This window comes from Lissotriton vulgaris, chromosome 6 (genome assembly GCF_964263255.1).
Source record: "Lissotriton vulgaris chromosome 6, aLisVul1.2, whole genome shotgun sequence".
Taxonomy (NCBI): Eukaryota; Metazoa; Chordata; class Amphibia; order Caudata; family Salamandridae; genus Lissotriton; species Lissotriton vulgaris.
The window spans coordinates 1,868,701,192-1,868,716,186 of NC_141694.1; positions in this window are offsets into that span (position 1 = coordinate 1,868,701,192).

Sequence of the window (14,995 nt, forward strand, 5' to 3'; positions counted from 1 at the left end):
ATTAATTGATGTATAATGCTATCTAATGTGTTTGAAAAAATGTGTACAGACTAAAATATGAAAAACAGAAAATAAAGATTTTGTACATTTATATGTGAAATTCTTTTCACCCGTGACCCATTTTCCGCCCCGTGGTGAGCTCCTTCTTTTGCACTGAGATTATTGGACTCCTTATGAGCCATTGTTTGATCCGTGTGGGTGGACTTTCCCCGACAGTAGTGTAATATTCCTGATTCAGAACATAAGCCAACTCCACAACCTCTCTTTCCAGCTACCTCCTGTCCAGGCAAGATTTCTTAATCCAAAATGTAGGCATTTTTGAGAGCTCACATGGCTTGGAACAAATGGATGGTCTGCCCAAAAGTGAAAACAAATACACTTTATGTAATCCAACCATGCTATACAATGCCCCATCTCACAGGCCCAGTAGTCCTCAATCACCTCTCTGTTGAATGAAGTATGGGTGTTCCACCAAATTGAGTTCCATAGTAACAATTCGGTCAGATTGATCTGGTCTTCCACGTAATCTAAGGCAAGCTCCTGGTGGATAACAAATGCAGCGGACCTGGGAGGGAGGTCCACAAACAGCCTACAGGCTCTATTCTCCTGAACCTGTAGGCCAGTAACATGTTTGTAACCCCACAGACCAGACCAATAGGTTAGCAAAGGTATACACTTTCTTCAATACACTTCTAGAAGAGGGTCAATATGCTCCTTTCCTATTGTCGAGTCCAGGTTGAGCACAAGCACAAAGTCCACTAAGTTTGAAAAGGAGCAACAGCAACTAGATCTGATTCATTAACCTAAAATATTGATTGCAGAAGCTCAGGTATTTATTTAGCAGACAAATATCTTGAGGCAGTTCTAAAGTTACATAATGTAGTCAAAAATCTATTTTCTCTCTAACCATAGGAGGAAAAGTGAAGAAAACCAGTTTGTCTAGAAGTGTGTATAATGCAGCAGCATGTGATAGGGGTCGTTTTGAGACATCGTTGGCCTGTATCCAATCAGTCCTTTCCAGCGTCAGCATTACCTCCTTCTCATCCTATGTTATGCTATAAATCCCATACATCGGTGCAGAAGAGATTCAGAAATTACTTCCCACACCATAATGAAGACTTTAGGTATCATCCTGTTCCTTGTCTTCCTCCTTGGGCTCTGTGAGGCTTCGGAAGGTGCGCACACAGGGATCAAGCCCTTAGCATCTGACAGCACAATTCATTTGAGGTGGTCGAGGTTGTGTCTCTTTCCGGAGAACAACTACAGAAATACCAATGGTCTTTTATTGTGTGAGAGACACACTACAGTGACAATCACGTCTGTATAAAATTGATCTGGGAAATGTGTGTTTTCTTAAATTGTTGAGAAGGGTTTGAGGAGAGAGTGGGCCTAATTTGCAAGTGGGTGTAAATTACATCCATTCAAGTGTTTTTTCTCAGGGGCGTAAAGTCCCTGTTTTACTGGGGGAGGAGTCTATCTTCCTAAGGTCTTTGTATGTCGACTATTTGCAAGACCTCAGGGGGGGGCCTCTTCACATTTTGTAGTGGTGGAATAGTAGCTAATGCTTTAATGCATGCCACTGACATATGTGTTTTATTACATAAAGCATTGAAATGGTGGAGCAATGCATAGAAGGTGTCCGGCAGGGTCTCGTGACATTCAAGAACTGAGATCACTGGTGCAGGAAATGCAATAGATTCTACTGAAAAATAGTAGCAGAGATTGACGGGTCTTTCATGACTAGCTGTTCCACTAAACCATGTCCCTTTGCATTCTGGGAGTTGTAATCTTAGTTTTATAAAAGAATAGGCAAGACTATAAGCCCCGTAGGTCATTGACTTGGTAAAATTGGCAAGTGTATGGAAGGAAGTTACACCCCCTGCATAAGTAGGAGTATCACGTGCTCTATGCCAAAGGAGTCCAGGTAAACCAATCCAGTGTTTTCAAATGGTTTAGTCCCACTGAAGTGTACCAAAAATACCACTCCCAGACTGGAATATGTTGGTAAACACAAGCCCAGGACATGGATATGTGGCTCCTGATAGTGCCATGTGTAAGGTACAGTTGCAATGTTCAGGAACTGCCTGATGAGCTTGAAATGAGCACTTCATGCTCATCCATAACTCTCAAAAGACTGCAAGAAACAGGTTTTAGGAAGTCAGGGCTGCAAGATGGCCTCTCCCTGCTTTAAACAGACCTGGCAAGTGTGACAAATTTCTTCATGAATATTGAGTTGACCAATGGGGCTATATGGAGCATGTAATACACTGCATTGTGAAATTATTTGGTCTGAAAGCCATTCATTTTGGTGGGCTGTTCTGAAAAGAATGTCCCAAAATACTCTAATAATTCAGGTTCTGACACAGTACCCAGGAGCATTATTTCCCAACAGAGAATGTGTCCTATGTTATGTGGCATGTCTAATGCATTGCTCTATGTGTGTATAATGTCTGTTTAAGAGTAATGGGTCTTCTAGTTTGACAGGCATGTCGACTGATGATGTGTGCGTGGCATTTTTGGGGGGCTTATGATGTTTCCTGGTGGTACGTGCTGTTGGATACTGTAGTTGGTGGATACATCCAGTGTACCCTTCAGCCTGCTAGTGCATGAACTATAATGGCATGCCGTGATATTGTGAACATGGTGATAGCCAACTGTTGCACGCATTAACACTTGGGTCCACAAATAAGATGTCTGGGTACTGGAAAGCGCTGAAAGGAATATTGCTTTGCTACCCTGCGCCAATACAAAAGGTCAGGAATGCGCCCTATAAATAAGATAGGGCACACTCCTGGGCCTCATTCATGAAAAGTGATGCATCGCTGTGATAAAACAGTGATCCAAAACTTTTCAACGTGCCCTCCTTGCGACACCATGGATGTGCCCTATTTACTGTACAAAAACAACAGATAATGGAAGGAATGCTGAATTAATCAAACATTCACCCCAGTCACAAATCTGGGTTAAATCCATAGTTTCCTTTGCACACCACACCATTCCAGTTACGACCCACCCATATGCATGACCCCCATTGGAACAGTCCAACCTGAACAGTCAGACCAGGTCCTCCCTGGGACTGTTTTCGAGGAAACACCCCTCATCAGCCAGCCTAGCATGAATCTGGTGGCATATGAGCATGGGACACATGTATGGGCATACCCTTCTCACTTAGGGGGACAAATGCAAAAAGAACAGATAATGGAGGGAATGCTGAATTAATCACGCATTCACCCCCAGTCACAGATATGGGTTACATCCATTGTTTTTTGCAAGCCTGCCATTCCATTTTGGAACCAGCTATAATGAAATTAGTCTTGTCCCTGTGCCCCATGGGAACAGTCCAGTTGGAACTGCCAGACCAGGGCCTCCCAGGGCCAGAAACAAGCATCCTGGGACCGGTTTTGGGGTAACACCCCTCATCAGCCAGTGTAGCCTGAATCTGGTGGCCCTCCATGTCGCAATAAAATACAGATACATCTGTGTTCCTGACATATCTTGCATTGCTGCAGTTGATGCAACTCCAGCAATTCATGCAGCAGGCCTATCCCTATGGCGTAAGGTTTCAATGCAGTGGCATCATAGAATTGTCGCAGTTAAATCTCATAGATTTCACTGTGCCACTCCTACAAGGCTTTGTTGCATGGGAATGCCCACTCTGACACAGGTATAATGTGGCACAGGGTTTCACAAGGTCACGCATGCCTAGATGTGTCACTTTGTAAAGAAGGTGCAATGTGGTGTCACATTCAAGCTGCAAGTTAGTCTAGAAAATGACGCACCAGCGGTGTCAAACTGTCGTAAGGGGCTCATGAATAAGCCCCCTGTCTTTTCCCCCTATGTTGGGGCACAATTGCTGCTCTGCGCCAACGCAGGCAACCTTGCGCTGTGGTGCAAAGGTGACGGTGTTGCGGAACTGATCCATGTTGTGCGGGAAGGGACACCTACATGCACAAAACCCAGGGTATTTCTTCTTTCTCTGTGTGCTGCAGAATGCTTCACACATAGAGACATTTCAAAAAGAGGAGAAAGGAAAACATGTACCCTAGTAGAGCCTCCCAAACACCACCTTTGGGGTGGCGTTAGATTCTGTTGCACTCCGAAGGGTTGTCAGTGATACAGCCATAGACTAACATAAAGTGGTACTGCGTAGTTACGCGGTGACCATCTCAAAATTGGCTGAAACTAATCTTATCATGTTTTCTGTCAAACACGTTGAAATCATACCCCCTCACAGTGGTGTGGAAGTTATGATTCCAAGCCCTGGAAAGGACCTCCGTTAGGCTCTTGGTGCTCCCGGTACCAGTCTTCCAGACCCTGACAGCACAAAATGATTATTGCCAACTAGAGAGACATGTCTGCCCTCCTGCTGCTGAGCCGAGCTCGAGCAGAGGAACGCAGAACAATAGGTATCCTTGCACAGGGAGGTGTGACCACCTCCCCACAGGTTTCTGAGTATTAGGACTGGGTGGGGGTGCTTGCCAGCACCAGAAAGTCTGCATAAGGGGCACATTTGCTGTCCCCTCTGCATAGTCTAGTTCAAACCAGTCCTGGGAGCCGTTGGCTCCCACTTCGGCATGAAACTGGACAAAGGACATGGGAGTAATCTCCTCCCTGTCCAGATCGTCTCCTGGGAGGGTCCCGTGAATCATCCCAACCCTTTCCCTAGGGTAATTAATGGCTTACAAGAGTCCCTAGATTTGTTGTGGGGCAAGATTCTAATCCAATACCACTTCACTTCTACCGTCTAGTTACTCTGGCTTTTTTCTGAACTTTTTAAGGGCCCGACTTTGTCCCCCTGCTCGTCTGCTGCAACGTCCGTGACTGTGCTTCATACAGAGTTCCTCCAAGGATGTGGAGCATCAAAGACACTTGAAGGAATCTCCCTTGAAGCGAAGGAGTCACTTCCCTGCATCCGCAGGCACTGCAACACTGCTGATCAGCCTGTTGATCCCAAGCTGCTGTGGACTTTAAAGGGGTCGTCAACACAGGTGGTGGTTCTCTACATCCTTCGAGGCCTGCATTATCCTCTCACCAAGATAGAGGCCAGTATCCCTCGTGGGGGCTGCAATAATCAAACTCCAGTGCACTGCGTTTATTTGCAAGTGCTTGTTTGCAAATTTGCAACAAGTGCTTTGGGCTCCAAGTAGCCCCAACCTCTGGCAATATCTTCCACCAAGATCTTCAGCCACATCGCTTCGTGGGCACCGTGGCCTGCTTCCGTTGTTGAGCTGCTCAAGGTCCTCCTGCAACTCCAGTGCCATCGGCCTGTGGGGCCTCTTGAGGGTCATTTCATGTGCTCCCCTGATTGCTCTGGGCCTGCCCGACTCTCCCGCTTTTGGTGAGTCCTCAGGACCTTGCTGATCACGACTTTGCTACATCTTGATTCTGCACTTCGTTTGCATCTGCCAAGGCTTGTTGGTGCTCCCGGCGGACACCGACCCCTCTAGACACGGCATTCAGTGTGGGACAGCTTGTGGATGGCTCCTGGACTTTGACCTCATTATCTTGGCCACACAGTTGCATTGTCTAGTTCATCGTCTTCCCTACTGAAATACTTAACATAAATGGGCATTCGCCTGCCAGCCTCCTGGTCACTCCTGAGTGACATAGACTCTGTCCCCTCTGCTTTCCGGTACTACTCTTCAAGAATCCACATTTGGTTTGCCACGGACTTTCTCCTTTTCCAGACGCGCCACTTTCCTGGAGTCCCTCTTTGGGTTCAACAGTAGTTTCCAACATCACTTCACTCCTATGGACATGGCTTCCCTGGTGTAGGTAAAGTGGGTACTAGGGTATTTATGGGTGGGGTGGCTGTCCAACTTGCTGTCTTTCACATGGTGTCTTCAGTGTCCTTTAGAAAGGGTCCTTTTCCTTTAAAACTCCTAACACAACTTACACGTAGAACTGTACGGAGCCTGCAGTTGTGGTTGCGGTTGTGTACGCACAGTGCACACGCTCTCAGTGGGGTCCATATCTACTTACCTTGAGTCATTATGTGGGTCCCCAGCGATTCTACGTCCTCTCAACATTGTCTTGACTCGAGTCGTGGTTCTTATACCACTTATTAAGTATATAGTTTTGTCCCCTCCCTGGGGTCCACCGCATTTTCTATGCTAGTTACTGTGCTTCTTTGCAACACATTATGTCGATTGTGAATTGCCCGGGTAGGAAATATTATTGTGTGTTAGAGAGTATTATATAATAAATACATAGATATATACTTTTATAAATATCTTGTGTGGTTCTTCTTCACTTACTCTCTACTATAAGATTGCAATCTGATAAAAACAAGCTGCTTTACACTCATCAGACAGATGTTTTAGATTCTGGAGAGCTTTCTGTTGATCTTTCGATAACTTCAATCAATATCAATCGATCAATATGGGGACTTGTAAAGCGCACTATTTACCCGCTAGGGTCTCAAGGCGCTGGGGGGGGGTGGGAGCTGCAGCTAGTGGTCGAAGAGCCAGGTCTTGAGCAGTCTTCTGAAGGCCGGAAGGTCTGCTGTCTGTCGTAGGTGGAGGGGGAGGGTGTTCCAGGTCCTGGCGGCACGGTGGGAGAAGGATCTGCCCCCGGTAGTGGTTCTGTGGATGCACAGGACGGCGGCCAGGGACAGGTCGGCGGTGCGAGTTTCCTGTTGGGGGCGTAGAAGGAGAGTCGGCTGTTGAGATAGGTTGGGCCGGTCTTGTGGAGTGCCTTGTGTGCGTGGATCATGAGTTTGAATGTGATTTTTTTGTCGATGGGGAGCCAGTGCAGGTCTCTCAGGTGTGGGCTGATGTGGTCTCGCGTGGGACGTCTAGGATCAGGCATGCGGAGGCTTTCTGGATTTTTTAGAGTCTGTTGATGAGTTTGGACGGGGCTCCCGCGTAGTAAATTGAATTTTGTCCTATAGAGTTTAATGAAAAGATTGACATTCTCAGTTAAGATTGCGTTTTCGAAGGTAACAATTTCTTTTGGTGTTATGGTATTCATAGTGCAAAAGGTTTGTAGCCCAGTGGTGTCTTGTCTATAGGTGGAGTCCTGCATCGAAAATACATGTTTTAATTGTACCTATCAAACAAATCTATGAACTTCTATTTTGGTCTGGAATATATCAGTTCTATTTGTCGGCACAAAAGATAATCCTGTTGCAAGGACAGAGGACTCACAATCAGTAAGTGTGTGTGAACAGAGGTTAAAAATGGGTACTGTCAAGTTATCATTCACCATTTGTAATATTTGTTCTGGGTTTGTCTATGTCCCCAGTGTACTAGTTGCGAAACCATCCTCGTCTGGCCCTCGGTGTTTTCCTCCGGGACCTGAGTCTCTGTGAGTCAATCGTAAAAAAGCCTGATGGGAGGTGGATGTTGATTATCATACTCTGTTGGATAGAATCTATTTGTTGCTTGGTCACTCTCTGTGTCAGAACTCATATCAGAAAAAGTAGATATTTTAATGGAGTTGGTATTAGCAGCAGACATTTGATAAAAATATTATCTCAAATAAGGTTAGGTTTGCTCTTTATTATACCACTTTATAGCCTTCTGTAGATTGTCTGCCTTTTTGCGTTTAATAAATTGTTCAAATTCTTTTATGGTCAAAGTAATCATTTCTAACACATCCTTAGAGTTGGAGATTGTTGAATCTGAACATATTTTCCTATCAAGGTCTTCTATTACTATAGCAGTGACTCTCCTGTTGTGCCAGGGAGATCTGTAAAGAGGTTTTTCTTAGTTTGTCCCCTATTCTGCTACTGCTTCACACCTCGGTTTCATTTTTGTTTGGAGTGTTTCAACAATGTTTGAGCAAGAAAGGCTTGCAGATTAAGTGATTTGCCCAGAATCATAGGATGTTGAGCCGACACGCAACTCAAACCTGGTTCCCGTGCACAAAAGTCAGCAATGCTGGCCGTTAGGCCACATCCTTTCCCCTATAAAATATATAAAACTCAAATGCTGGGAAATGCAATGAAGAGTAGAAGCAAAGAGAGAGCCATCCAATAAACAGCGTTTACTTGTGTTTGTCCATCAATGCGTGCTGCTGCGATGAATCATGCCATGTTGTATTAGTCAAGCCGTGGGGAAGAGTATAACAGTTTATGATTGATGCCACCCAACATACAAGGTTCATGGAGATTCCTTTGCTTGGGTTTCTGCAGAGAAGGTGATCCAACATTTTTAATAGCTGCACTCAGCTCTAAGGGCCACACAGAGAGCAAAAAACACCACCTCGCTAGTATTGAATATCTGAGTATCGAAGCACACATGTCCTATCACACCATTTACAACATGCTGTACAATGTTGGCGTCATAAATAAATTGTTTTTCTTTGTGAAAATGTCCATAATACACAGTTTCAATACATATGCATGGCGTTCCAGAAAATGATTTAAATTAGTCCACTCTTAAGAACATGAGTAGCCCTGCATGCACTGAAAGTGAAAGGGAGAGTGCGTAAGCACTCCAGGGTGGCGCATGAGTGCAGCACTGCCGCATATAGAGTGGTGGTCATGAATGTAAACAAATAGGCTAAACAAAGCAGACGGAGTGGAGCTCAATGTGAAGTATTAACAACAGAAGAATGATAATGAAACCACACACAATGTAGCCCCTCGTACACAATACCATCATGTATGTTAAAAAATAATTCTCCCAACCAGCACAAAAGCAATAATAGTGTGAGGAAACTGTACTTAGTTGGAGCCTATGAACGAAAAAAGGGCTGTGGCGCATCGGCTGCAGAACCAATTAGGAAGCAGCAAAGAAGACTGACACTGGAATAAGGCTATTGCAAGCAGCAGGCAGGATTATACTCCTTATAGTCAATACAACATGTCTTCCAGATAGCTCATGCACGCTGCCAGGCTTGACCTAAAAATTGGGCCAAGCCAGTGGTTTTTCCACTCACCTCTGTCACAGTCGAATTTTGTGGTGTTTCACCTGAAATGGGTCATGGGACTTGTGAAATACTAGCTGTTCTCTTGACTCCTTTGTGCGTGAGTGCCGACATGAAAAGACTCCCTTTGCTGCTATAGGTAAAATGCCTTTGCTTCCCAAATTGTTTATATTTATTTGCCAACATCCACATCCCGCTAAATATGCAATCCCTTATGGGACTACAATCCAGTCTGATCAGACTGGCATAAGGGGAGTAGGGAGACAGCTGAGAGTGGTATGTTATGCAAAACTGTAGAGTGCACTTTTACCCATTGGTGTATCCTGGTTCTGATCAGGTGTGAGTTTAGGCACACCAATGGCCTAGTGAGACAGTCCCAAAACCAGGTCTTCAGCTGCTTGAGGAATTAAAGAAGTGAAGAGAAGGATCTTATGTGTAGTAGCAGGTACCTTGCTTTAGAAGTGATGCAGGAGAAGGCTTGACTACCAGAACTGGCTTTCTGTAAAGGAGTGATTTGTCCAAGTAGGAGCCTGGGTGAGCGGAAGTGTCTCATATTTATTTATTTGTATTTTATAGAGCGCGAACTTGACCCGTTAGGGTATCAGAGCACTTTACAGGATTCATAAGATGTATACAAGAGACTTCGAGGGGGGTGGATATACATTTGGGGGTAACAACAAGTGAACTTGGCCCGAAGGATATCAGAGAGCTTTACAGAATTCACAAATTGTAAACAAGAGGATTAGTGGTATGGGGGGACATTTGGGATAACCACAGGAAAAAACAGTTTACGAGAAACAGAGATCCCAGATCCCAGGGTGGGGTGCTCGGAGGTTCTGGGTGGATGGCAATAGGATAGACCAGATGAGAGGTAGTAGTCGAAAGTAACTGGAAGTGGGACAAGGTCGCTGAGGTGATTTCAAGTCAATATGTAGGAGAGGAATTTGCCCATCAGGAAGGTTTTGGCATCCTTTTTTAAACGAGCCAGAGATGGAGTTCTTCTAATGGCAGGCAGAAGTGAGTTCCATATTCTTGGTGCAGCCCCAGAGAAGGCCCGATTGTAAGCTTTTTTTTCACAAGCATGCTGGTTGGAGCAAAAGGTCTCTGGCAGAATGGGAGTTTCTGGCTCCTCCGGATATCACAAGATTTCTGGGCAAGAAATGCCAGGGAGTTTGAGTAAAGGGCCTTGAGCGTGATGCATGCCAATTTAGGTTGCATTCTGGCCTCAAGAGGAAGCCAGTTCAGAGCTTTCAAGTGTGAAGAAATGTGGTTGAATTTCCTTGAGCCTGTTAGGATTCTGGCGGCCGCATTGAGGCAGACTTTCAGAGGAGCCAGAGAGTTCTTGGGTAAACCTGAGAGGGTAGAGCAGTCATATTCCAGTCTCGAAATAAAAGAGCCTAGAATGCAATTTTTAGGTCGGGAGTGTCGAGGAAAGGTTTCAGTTTCCTTAGTTAGCTCAGGTGAAATCTGGCTGATTTGGCAATCGAGTTGAAGTGGTCACACATGTTCAAACTGCAGTCATCGGTTATTCCAAGGGATCTGGTAGAGTCCACTATGGTTGGTGGGCAGTTTAAAGGTTTATCAAAGCAGTTTGTAAGGTTTGTGAGAGAAGAGTGCAATGGGAGGTGCTCACTCCATTGACCAGGGTGATATGTGTGCATCCGATCTTTAACAATTTTGTTAATGTGCTTAAGTGCAATATTCACATATTTGCTCCCTTTCAACTACATGTGATGACTGAAGAAGACAATGCTACCCCCTGTCCTTCCAACACTCATGTGTGCTTGAAAGCCAGACACTTGTATACAGATATTGACAGAATTAAGTTATTGGGTGCCCACCTTGTAGTCCCATAAAGACATTACCATAGAGGAAGGACTGCCGCCTAATTCCCCACAATATACACTCTCTATAAAGTTCCTTGTCTTTTCTTGCAGTGTGGCTTGCGCCTGGGCGGAGAACAGGACTAGACAGGGCCCGTCTTCACCCATCATAGCCCAGAGGAGCCTGGGCTGGGCTACCCTCCTTGGCCCCAGTCTTACGTAACATATTACTGGATAGTGATTGTTTACTGGAGTCAGAATCTGTGAATACTATGAGTTTACAATGAGTAAGCGGAAAATGCAAGGGCTTAGAATGTGGCCTCTTGGAATCCATGAAGCTCCACTCTCGACTCTTTTTTGATACAAGCTCTGGGAGCGCTGGTCAAAGAGATATCATTGGCCGAACAACCGTTATCTGTGGATTTGAGTGATTTTACTCAGAGTCATTGAGGGCCCATTAGTGATTCTGAGGGAATAGCTGCAGGAGGAATCTAGATTGAAATAATGCAGTATAGCGCACCAACTGAGGCTGTAACCAGTGAGGTATGCCTATCACCTAACCAGGTTAAGACCAACAAAATCAAACAACCTGCTTCAAACATTTTAAAAACAGCAGGGCTGCAAAAGCATCAGCTCCAGTTAACAAACGCCCCACCAGAGCGTGGCTTAGCTAATCTAGACAGCCTGGTGCTGGGCCTGGCCCTGCAAATGCTGGTATCACTTCTGGTCCGAAATGGGATCATGTATTTGCTCAAATCCAGCACGCTCTGTCAACAAGCCTCTGCCCAATTCTGGATAGGCCTGGTAAATTGGAAGCTGTTATGAACAAACTTTTTAATATTCATGCTAAGACAAGTAGTCACCTCTGCCCAAACCAATCATTGGTAGAGACTGCTACCAGGCCATAAGTTTTGACCTTGAATTCCATAAATGCATCCGGTATGGTACAGGAGAATCAATCTCAGCCGCGCTTTGGTGTCCCGCCATCTCAATGTTCCATCAAAATAAGGAGTAATGATCTGCCTAATGGCCAGTCACCCTGAGGAGAGTAATAACCAAAATGAAAGAACCCGGAGAAACAGCTGAGCTTGTAGTATGTCAGTCACCGCGCCCTTCCAAACCTAATATAGAACTACCTCCAGATTGTTGTCCATATATGGCTATATTGACAGATGTTCCCCATCTGAAGAACAACAAAGATGAATTGACTTTTTAACTAAAGAATAAAGTTTGTCATTGGTTATCTCAATATACAGATTTTATGCAACATAAATACAAGGATATCCTCTTGGTAAGAAGGGTTGGATGGATTGGTCCATCTGTTAAAACCAAGAGCAGGGACTGTGTTGTAATTAAATGTAGACATCTGAGGCTTGCTGAGAGACAATTTTATTGTGGTACTACTGAAGAAATAGTGGCAGTTAGGTAGGCTCTATCACTGCACCACCTAATATAGTTACAAATATGTTTCTTAGAACCAGTATTGCCCTCCTCAAATAACCAGCTGCCAAATGGTCATGAATCATACATGAAGGAACATAAGAGATGAGATGCAGCACATAAACAAGGAAAATCAAGTTAACATCTCTTCAACTGTTAAAATAATTTCCAAAATTATCCATAGAGTCCAATGTTGCTTGAATGTTTCTTTCTTTATTTTTTTCTCTCGCAATCTTGAAAGTGTAACAAACAGACGCAACCAACGCATTTGCGCCCCAGACAAGGGCTTCTTCAGGGCACAAAAAGAGTCTTGTGCTGATAACAATATAGTTTGGAAGCAGCAAGGTCATATCAGAGTCCCAGATCCTTCGCTGCCCACTTCTTGCATTTAAATCAATATTGTATATGCAGCATTTAGCGAACCAACATTTAACTCGGTTCGCACAAGCAGATAATAAATTCCGGAAACAGTAATCCCAGCCTGATAAGCACTTGAGTAATAGTGTTCGAGAGAGTCAAAATCCTTGTTTATCAGCAGCGAAGGACCTGGGACTCTGATATGACCTTGTCTATTACCACCGACAATTATTCAGTAAATATCACCACATAATCTATCAGTGAAGTTGTTCTCCTATTAGTAAATGAGGTTTTAGCAGGACACTCACTAAAGGACCTCCCATTTATAACTGACAGATTAAGTCTATTCAAGGCACAGCCTAATTTCTTTCCAAAAAAGGTAGTTTTCCCTTTGCAAAATACTTGACCTGGAATACCCAACACTCTTTTCAAATCAAGCTTCCTCTCGTCGTGGTTCGACGATGTTGGGATTTTTGTATTAATATCCTCTTAAAGTATAATGGGGGCCTGCGGATATCTAAATTTAATTGCCGCAACTCAATGAATGAGCCTGATAAATTCTTGTCCTTGCTTCTTGTGAAGCAAGAGATGTACATTTACAATAACTAGCATTTTCCTACAACTTCAAAGGGTCTTTACTATTCGAACAACGATTGTTAGGAAGGTGGACAACTCCTTGAATACTCTACAGCTTGTTATGTCCTTCTGGGCTGTAAATAGAGTTAGTAAGCCACCCCTTGGATGGCAGTGTAGGGCATGAGGGCTACAATCCTTTGGTGCAACCAGCACATTCTTGGCCTAATCATGATGTGTGGAGGTCAATGCTGTAAATATGTTGCCTCATCTCATCTCCGCTTCCGCAGTCCCATATTTCAAGTGGATTTAAGCAGCTACTGGGTGTTACTGGTGAGAAGCTGCCTTGCCAACCAATCTCATTTCAGGCAGTGACGTGTTGTATGCAGTGGCACAACAAAACTTGAGGAGCCCCCCTGCAAAGTACAAGAAGGGGGACACACAGGAGCCTGGAGTTCTCAGACACCACCCGTGCACAGGGCAGGAGGAGGTCCCCTGGTGCTCACCCCTTCTCACATCCCCCCTCCCAGGGGCTGCGAGGGCTATTGTTACAACACCGGTTATAAGGTACGAGAAAATAGTGGAATGCCTACATGGACTCTGTCACAAAATCCCCAGTGCCTGTTCTTGCAAATAAGTAAGCAACAGTGGCCTTGTCTATTTTGCACTGGATCGCCATTTTGTGTCCCTTGTGATGTGTCCTTGCACAGGAAGCTATTCAATAACCACAGTGTCGCAATGTATACTGCAAATGTATCTTCTTTGTTATGGGAGATTTATGGAACCACTACTCACTCTCAACTATGTGGTTAGGACACTTTATGTTAGTTTCTAGACAGTTTAGTTAGCAAATCTGTTCAGCAGACATTAGCAGTGTCCTGATGATGTGATACAAATAGATGTGAATTCTTGATGACTGTGAAAGGGAGGCTGCCAGACAGAAAGAGTTAACTGAACTGTGACACATGAGTCAGAAACATTTCTCTAGACCATTTTAAGAAATATGGTAAATGGCATAAAATATTAAGGCAAGAGACAATAATGAGTTTTCCATAAATTGTGTACGTTTTTGGTATCATTGAAATACATCTAAGTACGCGAAATAATTGTAAGCGAGGTTTTTTATTCTGTCCATACTCTGTATCAGAACTTGATGTCTTGATGTCTTATCAGAAAAAAGGTGCTGTCATCGACACCTGTGTCACCACGTTTGTCACTTTATATTTCATTCCCTTACTTACTCCCTTACACAGCATAATTAGTTACCACATTTTCATTATTTAAATTTCTCAAATAAAATTCAGCTTTATGCTGATGGTTCAATTTTTTAATGGATATTGATTTTACTCTCCTAAACCAGCACACTTTCCCATTTTTTAGACATACTTCCTTACCACATCCCTCCATAGGTTTCTTATTCCAGCTCACCTTCCCTCCTTCACTGTTCTCCTGTTCTTCAGCCACTATGCACAATGTATCGATTACTGTTTCAGTGTCAAAGCTCTTGCTGTCTAACGTATAACAGCCACCCATGTACCCCTTTCTCACTTTCCATGCAAGGAGGCAACCAAGCCTCACTTTTCATCCATCTTCCCAGTTGTATATGTGCCTCCATTACTGCATAACCATACCCTTTCATACCTTCTCACTTCGTAGGAGTGCCCGGGAACAACTCTCTTCTAACTCACACCTTAAGGCCAAAATAAGACATCCGGGAACCCCATATATTTCTGCTTGTGGGGGCATCCTCTTGCCTGATAACCTGTATAGCACCTATCTTTAGAGTCCATTGTATCTGTATAGTGTCCTTCACACCTCCTCCCAGGTGCAGTGTATTACCCCATGCTGTTTGCTGCTTTAACTACTTTTTCCATCAGTGCTCGTATCCTACAACAGACTCATACTCTTTTTATTTCTAAACTTTCCCG